The sequence below is a fragment of the Jaculus jaculus genome, chromosome 9, assembly GCF_020740685.1.
Source record: "Jaculus jaculus isolate mJacJac1 chromosome 9, mJacJac1.mat.Y.cur, whole genome shotgun sequence".
Taxonomy (NCBI): Eukaryota; Metazoa; Chordata; class Mammalia; order Rodentia; family Dipodidae; genus Jaculus; species Jaculus jaculus.
The window spans coordinates 112705142-112714863 of NC_059110.1; positions in this window are offsets into that span (position 1 = coordinate 112705142).

Below are 9722 nucleotides of genomic sequence, written 5' to 3' on the forward strand. Positions count from 1 at the left end.
TGAGTCAGTGTAGAAATAAATGTCTCGCCGGGCGTGGTGGCGCATGCCTTTAATCCCAGCACTTGGGAGGCAGAGGTAGGAGGAGTGCCATGAGTTCGAAGCCACCCTGAGACTACATAGTGAATTCCAGGTCAGCCTGGGCTAGAGTGAGACCCTACCTTGAAAAACCAAAAAAAAAAAAAAAAAAAAAAAAAAAAAGGCTATGTAAATCTGCAGGGTTTCCTTCCTTGTTAGTGCGTCCGTAATCACATCTTCATACATTTCCACTTGAGTCTGTCTGCATGGCTGTCTTTTAAGTGAGGGACCCAGTAAAGTAGCTCACCTTGATTCTCTGATTTTCAGACTGTCAAGACCATGAGCCCCGGTGGAGTAGAGGATTTTAATCACGTAGATAAAAATGGTACTGTTCTGGCCAGAAGAGTTAGCATTCTTTACTCAACAAGTTGCTTTCCACTGTCTTGATCGGCCTTGAGTGTAACACTCACTCTAATTGAAGTCACAACTTGCCAAAGATAGCAAATTAGCACTTCCTCCACCTGTAGCATGGAAGCTTTGAGAATCGGGCGAGTTTTTCAATGGAGAATGGGTGTTTGGTAGTGCCAGCTTTGGTGCCTGGTAGCTGGGGGTTGCTTCAAACCCTGATTATGTGGGTTCCTTATTGAATGTTCTGCCTCAGCTGTATGCTATTTGATTTATTTATCTTTATTTATTAGAGAGAGAGAGAGAGAAAGAGAATGGCTGCACCAGGGCCTCTAGCCACTGCAAATGAACTCCAGACTCATGCACATTTGGCTTATGTGGGTCCTGGGGAACTGAACTTGGGTCCTTAGGCTTCGCAGGCAAGCACCTGAACCACTCAGCCATCTCTTAAGCCCAGTTGTATGGAATTTTGAATGGATTGCGATTAACATCTTATTTTGACCCACAAAGAATTGCATAAACTAATCTTCTCATAGGACATGCATTTGTTTCATCTATTTATTCATTGATTTTGTGTGTAGCATTTGTGCATATTTCTATGGTATATGCACGTGTGTGCAGATGTGCATGCCCTGTGCACACTCGTGTGAAGGATGAGGATGTTGGGTGTCCTCCTCTATTGCTCTGTCACCTAATTTCCTTGAGACAGAGTCTCTAAGTAAATCTGAATCTTACAATGTTTTTCTTTCTTTTCTAAGTGTTTTTTGTTGTTGTTTTTTTTAGTTTATTTATCTGGGAGGAGAGACAGAATGGGTGCACCCGGATCACTTGCTGCTGCACACAAACTTTTCTTTTTTCTTCCAGGCAGGGTCTCACTCTAGTCCAGGTTGATCTGGAACTCACTATGTAGTCTCAGGGTGGCCTTGAACTCACAGTGATTCTCCTACCTCTGCCTCCCGAGTGCTGGGATTAAAGGCCTGTGCCACTGGGCCCAGCTCTTTCACCCATTCTTATTGGAGCCAGGCTCTCTTACTGATCCTGGAATTTACCATTTTCTCCTCTCAAGCTCCAGTGACTTTTTTGTTCTCTCTCCCTTACAAGATTGAGGTTACAAGAGTGGACATGCTACCCACAAACCAGCTGTCTGTGTGGGCCCTGGAAGCTGAATTGAGTGGTCCCTCAGGTTCCTCAGGCCCTTGTGCTTGCACAGGAAGTACTCTGAACCACTCAGTCATTTCTTCAGCTCCCCAGAAAGTGGTGACTTTTTTTTTTTTCAAGGTGGGGTCTCACTCTAGCTCAGGCTGATCTGGATTCACTATGTAGTCTCAAGGTGGCCTCAGACTCATGGTGATCCTCCTACCTCTGCCTCCCGAGTGCTGGGATTAAAGGCGTGCACCACCACGCCTAGCTTGCTTTTAAAAAAGTGTATGTATGTATGTATTTATGTATGTATGTATGCATGTGCAAGAGAGAGAGAGAGGAGAGAGGGAAAGAGAGATTATAGATATGGCATGGTCTCTTGCCACTGCAAATGAACTCCAAATGCATGTGCCACTTTGTGGGTCTGGCCTTACATGGGTATTGAGGAATTGAATCTGGGTTGGCTGGCTTTGTAAGCATGCACCTTTAACCACTGGGCAATTTTCCTAGCTTGATAGTAGTCTTTATTTATTATTATTATTATTATTTATTTATTTGACAGAGAAAGAAGGAGAAAGAGGGAGAGAATGGGTGCACCAGGGCCTTCAGCCACTGCAAACAAACTCCAGATGCATGTGCCCCCTTGTGCATCTGTCTAACGTGGGTCCTGGGGAATTGAATCTGGGTCCTTTGGCTTTGCAAGTAAACGCCTTAACTGCTAATCCATCCCTCCAGCCCAACAGTAGTCTTTATTTATTTGCAAGGAGAGAGAGAGAGAGAGAGAGGAGAGAGAAAGAATGAGTACACCAGGTCCTCTAGTAACTGTAAACAAACTCCAGATACATGATCCACTTTGTACATTTGGCTTTACATGGGGACTAGGGAACTGAACCCGAGCCATTAGGTTTTGCAGGCAAGTGCCTTAACCTCTGAAGCCATCTCTCCAACATTTGAAAGTAGTCTTTTTTTTTCTTCTTTTTTTTGAGGTAGGGTCTCACTGTAGGCCAGGCAGACCTAGAGTTCACTATGTAGTCTCAGGCTGGCCTCTAACTCACAGCGATCCTCTTGCCTCTGCCTCCTGAGTGCTTAGATTAAAGGTGTGCACCACCATGCTCTGCAAAGTGGTCTAATCAGACTAATCAGGGCTGGAGAGTCTGTTTGCTGTGGCAAGAGGCCCTGGCATACACTTGCGAATAAGTTGAGAAAAATCTCATTTATTTATGAGAGAGAAAGTGGGGAGCGGGAGGGCATGGGCATGCCAGGGCCTGTAGCCACTGCAAACAAACTCCAGATGCATGTGCCATCTTGTATATCCGGCTTACGTGGGTACTGGGAAATTGAACCTGGGTCCTTAAGCTTCACAGGCAAGCACCTTAACCACTAAGCAATCTCTCTAGCCCGTAAAATATTCTTCTGAAAAGAGACTAATGAAAGACAAATTTCTTCATGAGTCTGACTAAGGAGAAAAGAAGTAAAAGCACAAGGTTAAAGCGGGGAAAGAGACATAACTGTGGATACAGAAGCCTAAAGCACTTAGAGAATGCCACGTATGAGCCTTGATGTGAAAGGAGTGGCTTCGAGGTGAGAGGGGCACGTCCCAGCAAGCAATCCTTTGCTGTCTGTCTCCTGAAGGGAGGTGGAAAGGCCAGGTGCTGGGAAACCTTGATTGAAGGGTGCCAGATAAGCCTTGTGTCCTTCCACAGAAGTGGCCTACAACCCTGAGAGTGGACACAAGCCTTTCCCCACAGGGCTAATAGATGAGTTATGCACTTGACATTCACTGTAGGTGACTGGGCTGTCTGTGAATGTGTTTGATGGGATCAGTCCTGGAGCCAGGGCTAGCACCACAGCTTCCTCTGTTCCTTCCCTGAACCCAAATTTACCACTTCTCAAGGGCGCTCCTGTTTAGAACACTTGTCTTGTCCCCAGTCTAATCCTTTAATCCTTCATTTGCCAGTGGCTTCTTCCCCTCACATACCTTTTTTTTTTTTTTAAAAAAAATATTTATTCACTTATTTGTGAGATGAGAGAGAGAGAGATAGGGAATGGGCATGCCAGGGCTTCCAGCCACTGCAAACTAACTCCAGATGCATGTGCCCCTTGTGCATCTGGCTTACATGAGTACTGGGGAATTGAACCTGAGTCCTTAGGCTCTACAGGCAAGTGCATTAACCATTAAGCCATCTCTCCCACTCTCACATATTTTCATTCTTACTGTTCTTACAGTTTTTTAAAACTACATTATTACATTATAGTACAATTTATTACATCATTACATTATTTTTATTTGGTTATAAAACAAGTATTTATGTAAAAACATTTCAGTAGGCTCTGAGGAAATGGCTTACCAGTTAAAGGCATTTGTTTGCAATGCTTGATTGGCCAGGTTCGATTCCTCAGCAACCCCGTAAAGACATCTGCAAAGTGGCTAATCCATCGGTGATCCCAATGCATCTAGGTTTGCAGTCTGGTAGTTTGTTTGCAGCAGTGAGAAACCTTGTTTCAGCTGGGTGTGGCGGCACAAGTCTTTAATCCCAGTGCTGGCAGACAGAGGTAGGAGAATTGCTGTGAATTCAAGGCCAGCCTGAGACTACCTAGTAAGTTCCAGGGCAGTCTGGCCTAGAGTAAAACCCTACCTCAAACAAACAAACAAACAAATAAATAAACGAACACCAACCAACAAACAAAAGAAAGAGACCCAGTTTCAGAAAAGGTAGAGCAAGGTGGCACCCAGAGACCTCAGAGGTTGTCCTCTGACCTCCTCATGTGCACATGTGCCCATACATGCTCCTAAATAAATAAGCTTAAAAAGCATGTAAGCATGTTATAGAAAATAAAAATCACTCAAATTTCTTTTTTTTAAATATATTGCTTTATTTTATTTATTTGAGAGAGAGAGAGAGAAAGAAAGAGTGAGAGAGAGAGAGAGAGAGAGAGAGAGAGAGAGAGAGAGAGAGAGAATAGGCACGCTAGGGCCTCCAGCCAGTGCAAAGGAACTCCAGATGCATGTGTTACCATTGACATCTGGGTTATGTGAGTCCTGGAGAATCAAACCAAGGTCCTTTGGCTTTGCAGGCAAGTGCCTTAATCATTAAGCCATCTCTGCAGTCCAGATCACTCATATTTCTACTGCTCCAGAATAGTCACAGTTAGGATGCTGATGCATGTTGTTTAGATTGTTTTTCTTTTTCTTTTTAAAATGTGTGAGAGGCCACCGTTGGGTTGTTGGCCTTCTTCTCCCTTGGTTGAGGTGGTGACTCTCTGGTTGCTGGTCTGTACCCTTTGGAATTCTCCTGACTCTGCCTTTCATGGCCATAGCCACCATTACTATTATTATTATTATTATTATTATTATTATTATTATTATTATTTGCATTTGGCTTTACATCGATATTGGGAATCAGGTTTATGGAACAAGAGTCTTTAACCACTGATCACAGCTATTTTAGACTTTTTATTTATTTATTTATGAGGGAGAGGGAAAGAGAGAGAGAGAGAGAGAGAGAGAGAGGGAGGGAAATGAGATGAGGATGGGCATGCCAGGGTCTCCTAGCCACTGCAAATGAATTCCAGATTCATGCACCACTTGTGCATCTGGCTTTATGTGGGTACTGGAAAATCAAACCCAGATTGTTAGGCACTGCAGGCAAGCACCTTAATTGCAGAGCTGTCTCTCCAGCTCCCGTTTTAGATTTTTATAAGCATGTATGTAACATTTGTGCAATTGTTTTCTTATAAAACTAGGTCATCTATGGTATGTATATCTTGAAACTCTACTTTTCATTTCTCAATAAATAATTAATATCTTTTCTGATCAATGGATGATCTTGAATAACCCTCATGGCCAAATGGCGATCCTCTGATGGGCTTTGATGGATGCTCTGTAAGCTAGCTCATCCATTTTCTATTGTTGGATGTTTTATTATAGCTGAGGTTTCACTAGGAAAACAGCTGGGAGGAATATTCCTATATTAATAATTGATTGTCAGGATAAGTTCCTAGAAGTAGAACTGCTCACTCTAAGAAAACTTCCTTTCCATAAAGGCTTTGATATCTGGTGCTGTATTGTTTTTCTGGAGTTTTTTTTGCCAATTAACACTTCATCCAGCAAGATATTAATGCCTTTTCCCTGTTCTCTTGCTAAATCATGTACTTATTATCATTAAATAGGACTTGTTTTGATGCTGAAAAATGACATTTCTTTTTTTTTAAATTAAAATTTATGTGTGTATTTGTGGGCATGTGTGTGGAGGTCAGAGGACAACTTTGAGGTGTCCTATGTTCCACCTTCATTGATGTTAGGGCTCTTGTCATTGCAAACAAGTTGCCAGACTGAAAATGAACAAATGCACGTCCCACTTTGCATCTGGCTTTATGTGGGTGCTGGGAAATTGAACTCCAGGCTGTCAGGCTTTGCAAGTGAACACCTTTAACCACTGAACAACCTCCTCAGCACAGTCATTTTTCCCTTTCTTCCTTTCTTTCTTCCTTCCTTCCTTCCTTCCTTCCTTCCTTCCTTCCTTCCTTCCTTCCTTCCTTCCTTCCTTCCTTCCTTTCTTTCTTTCTTTCTTTCTTTCTTTCTTTCTTTCTTTCTTTCTTTCTTTCTGTATTTTTTATGAGAAAGAGAGCAAGAGAGAGAAAGAATTGGCATGGCAGGGCCTCCAGCCATTGCAATCCAACTCCAGACTCGTAAGCCATCTTGTGTTCATGTGTGACCTTGCATGCAAACAGACTCCAGATGCATATGCCATTTTGTGCATCTGGCACTGGGGAATTGAACGCAGGCCATAAGCCTTTGCAAGTAAGTGCCTTAACAGCCAAGCCATTTCTCCAACCCCATTTGTTGTTTGATTTCTGCATTTTTACTTATTGTTTTGTGTATGGGTAGGTATGTGAATAGTTGCAAGTGTGGGCATATGTATGTGTGTGTACATTCAGGTAGAGGCCAGAGGACAACCTTGACTATCATTTCTCAGGTGCCACCTACAATTTTTCTTGAGACAGGGTATCCTGCTGGATAGAACTTTCCAAGTAAGCTACACTGAGTAGAAACACAAGTCTGATATAGTCTATAGATACATTTAAATTGAATAATGCTGTTATTATAATGCTGTATTAATGTTTGTAATCTGGATATGGTCTCACACCCAACAGGAAAAATTATCATTCCATCCTTAATATACAACAGTATTCCCTCAGTGTGGGTTCCTCCTTTCCTGTTTATATAATCAGAAACTTGGAACTGATTTAACCTTGCAATGAGCATTTCCAGAAAGCAAACTATGTTTTAAAAAGTATTTTGTTTTTATTTAATTACAAGAGAAAGAAGAGGTAGAGGAGAAAGAGAGAGAGAGGGAGAAGAGAGAGAGAGAGGCATGCTAGAGTCTCCAGCCACTGCAAACGAACTCCAGATGCATACCCCACCTGGCTTATGTGGGTCTTGGGGAATAGAACCTGGGTTCTTTGGCTTTGCAGATAAGCACCTTAACCACTAAGCCATTTCTCAAGCCCCCAAATATACTTTTTTACTATTTGCAACAGAGTGGGGGGGGGGGGAGAAAGAGAGAATGTATGCAAGCAGGGCCCCCAGCTGCTGCAGATGAACTCCAGATACATGCACTACTTTGTGCATCTGGCTCTACATGTGGGTACTGAGGAATAGAACCCTGGTCCTTAGGCTTTGCAGACAAGTGCCTTATCCACTGAGCCATCTCTCTAGACCCCCACACATAATTTTTTTTTTTTTTTTTTGGTTTTTCGAGGTAGGGTCTCACTCTGGCTCAGGCTGACCTAGAATTCACTATGTAGTCTCAGGGTAGCCTCGAACTCTCGGAGATCCTCCTACCTCTGCCTCCCGAGTGCTGGGATTAAAGGCGTGCGCCACCACGCCCGGCCCCACACATAATTTTTTAAAAGTGATTTTAGGAACAGCGGGCACAGAGCTATTTAAGGCACAGAGATGTCAAGTGCAGGTCTGGTGGGCAGGCAGTTTCTAGTGTCCGTTTGTGGTGGGCTGCGTGTCATGGGCGGGACAAACAGCGCTTGACCTGGGGCCTGGGCACAGAGCAGAGGTCCTTCCCTGGAAAGGCCCAGGGTGAGTGACTGGGGTGGCGGCTGGCATGCCCGCCATGTCTCAGGCTTGGGCATTCCTCTTACAGTCCCGGGTAAGTGCTTACATCTGGTATAACTGATAAGCTCATGTGTCTGGTGCTTCTGAAATGATTCCACACACTTGCACACAGGTGTCATTTATTGGCCTAAATGAAAGAGGCCTTCACCGAGGGAGAAGCACTAATGGGGGGTGAGCAGGGAGGTGGTTCAGTGAGAGTACTTGCCACCAAGCCCGAGGGCTGGAGAGGCTTGAGTTAAAAAACCTCAACACCCACATTCAAAAAAAAAAAAAAATTGGCTACATGAAATAATCCAAGAGGCCATGGGTTCAATAGCTAGCATTAAAAAATGTATAGAATTCAGGTTGGAAAGATGGCTTAGCAGTTAAGGCATTTGCCTGCAAAGCCAAAGGATCCTGCTTCCAATCTCCAGAACCCACGTAAGCCAGATGCACAAGGGGGCGCATGCATCTGGAGTTCGTTTACAGTGGCTGGAGGCACTTGTGTGCCCATTTACTCCCTCTCTCTTTCTCTCTCTCTGCCTCTTTCTCTGTATCAAATAAATAAATATTTAAAAAATTATAGAATTAAAGATTATAATGGGCCAGGCCTGGTGGCACATGCCCTTAATCCCAGCACTCTGGAAGCCAAGGTAGGAGAATTGCTGCGAATTTGAGGCCAGCCTGAGACTACATAGTGAATTCCAGGTCAGCCTGGGCTAGAGTGAGACCCTGCCTTAAAAAAAAAAAAAAAAAACAAATTAAAAAAAATTTACAAATTATATCTTCCTAAGCTTTTTATATCCAGAATACATTTTTAAAACTCAAATGACAACCCAAATAAAAAAAATGGATAATGGATTTGAATAAACCTTTTTTTTTTTCCTAAAGAAGATATATAAATAAGCATATAAAAAGATAGAAAACCAGTTGGGCTTGGTGATGGCATGCCTTTAATCCCAGTACTCTGGAGGCAGAGGTAGAAAACGAGTTTGAGTTCAGCCTTGAGACTATGAATTCAGGGTCAGCCTGGGCTAGAGCAAGACTCCTAACTCAAACAAACAAACAGAAAATTCTGAGTGTGGCCATACGATCTGTAACTCCAGGTTTGGAGGGGAGGGTGGTGGCGGGGTGGAGACAGGAGAATCTACCATAAATGGCAGCTCCAGGGTCAGTGAGAGAGTGCCCAGGAAACCACATGGAAGAGTGATGTAGGAGGACACCTGGTGTCCTCCTCTGGCCTCTGCATATACAAGTGTATATGCTAAACATACAAATGCCACGTCACAATACTACATACACACACACATGAAAAAAAGAGGTTAACATGTCAGAGCACTTACCCCATGACTACACTTTACCAGTTTGTCTAATCGTTACAATAAACATTTGAAACAAATGTTTTCATTATTCCCAGTTACAGATGAAGAATGTGAAATGCATAATTTCATCTACTATGCAAGAAAATGGAGGGGCTGGAGAGATCGCTCAGTGGTTAAGGCACTTGCCTGCGAAGCCTAACAACCGGGGTTCAATTCCCCAGTACCCATGTAAAGCCAGATGCACAAAGTGTCGCATACATCTGGAGTGGCTAGAGGCCCTGGAGTGCCCACTCTCCCTCATTCGCTCTCTCTCTTTTCCTCTGTCTCTCTTCTTTCTGTGTTCAGAAAAGCAAATAAAAATAAAAGCTAAAATAAAGAAAATAGCCTCTTTTATGTCAAAGTATGACAGATTAAAGATCTAAGTGGAAGTATATTTATTCCTTGTGAATTTGACTACTTTGAATTATCTGGAAACCCTCGTGAAAATTTAGAGGGAAATCCGATACTTATTCTTTGTAAATATTTATTTGCACGTGTGTGTGTGCATTGTGTATGCGTGTGTGCACAGGCATGACAGAGTCTCTTGCCACTGAAAACAAATGTCATGTGCAAATACCACTTTTTGTGTCTGGCTTTATGTGGGTGCTGGAGAATTGAATCCAGGTTGGCAGCAGACTTTGCAAGCAAGTGCTTTTTAAAAAATTAATTTTTAAGAGAGAGAGAGAGAGAGA